Raw genomic sequence first — 1358 nt, 5'->3', positions numbered from 1 at the left:
AATACTGTCATGTTTTCTACACTGATGGTGAAGGTGCTAATATTTTCTCTTTTTAAAAAGACTCAGTGAAATTTCTGCATGAAATGGCTTTTTGAACAAACTCATAAAGCTAAATTTAGCTTAATTAGCTAACTCTGACTGATATAATCTGCCAGTTGTCATCTCAAGTGACAAATTTGACTGTCAGCTAAAAATCAGACAAGCTTTTGCTTTCTTTTGCCTGAAATTAAATAACCATTTGAAAAGAGAGAGAATAGCAAACATTTACGCTATGCAGGTATATATTGGTAAGCTTGACAAGCGTAGCAACAATAACCAAGTGGGCAGGGCTTTGGAAATGGTTGTTTGATAATGCATCTTAACACAACAGCTGCTAGAGCATTAGGATTGGTGCTCCTTCTTGACTTGACGTTTGCATCACCTTGCAGTGTTTCTTCAGCAAATGTGGGTAAGATATACAGTGGGTACGGAAAGTATTCAGACCCCCTTAAATTTTTCACTCTTTGTTATATTGCAGCCATATGCTAAAATCATTTAAGTTCATTTTTTTCCTCATTAATGTACACACAGCACCCCATATTGACAGAAAAACACAGAATTTTTGACATTTTTGCAGATTTATTAAAAAAGAAAAACTGAAATATCACATGGTCATAAGTATTCAGACCCTTTGCTCAGTATTTAGTAGAAGCACCCTTTTGAGCTAATACAGCCATGAGTCTTTTTGGGAATGATGCAACAAGTTTTTCACACCTGCATTTGGGGATCCTCTGCCATTCCTCCTTGCAGATCCTCTCCAGTTCTGTCAGGTTGGATGGTAAACGTTGGTGGACAGCCATTTTCAGGTCTCTCCAGAGATGCTCAATTGGGTTTAAGTCAGGGCTCTGGCTGGGTCATTCAAGAACAGTCACTGAGTTGTTGTGAAGCCACTCCTTCGTTATTTTAACTGTGTGCTTAGGGTCATTGTCTTGTTGGAAGGTGAACCTTCGGCCCGGTCTGAGGTCCTGAGCACTCTGGAGAAGGTTTTGTGGTTTTCTCCACACATCCAGCTTAGAATTAAGGCCAAAATCTATCTTGGTCTCATCAGACCAGAGAATCTTATTTCTCACCATCTTGGAGTCCTTCGGGTGTTTTTTAGCAAACTCCATGCGGGCTTTCATGTGTCTTGCACTGAGGAGAGGCTTCCGTCAGGCCACTCTGCCATAAAGCCCCGACTGGTGGAGGGCTGCAGTGATGGTTGACTTTCTACAACTTTCTCCCATCTCCCGACTGCATCTCTGGAGCCCAGCCACAGTCATCTTTGGGTTCTTCTGTACCTCTCTCACCAAGGCTCTTCTCCCCCAATAGCTCAGTTTGGC

The sequence above is a fragment of the Monopterus albus genome, unplaced genomic scaffold (assembly GCF_001952655.1).
Source record: "Monopterus albus unplaced genomic scaffold, M_albus_1.0 scaffold200.1, whole genome shotgun sequence".
In the NCBI taxonomy this organism is placed as follows: domain Eukaryota; kingdom Metazoa; phylum Chordata; class Actinopteri; order Synbranchiformes; family Synbranchidae; genus Monopterus; species Monopterus albus.
This window is presented reverse-complemented; position numbering follows the sequence as displayed.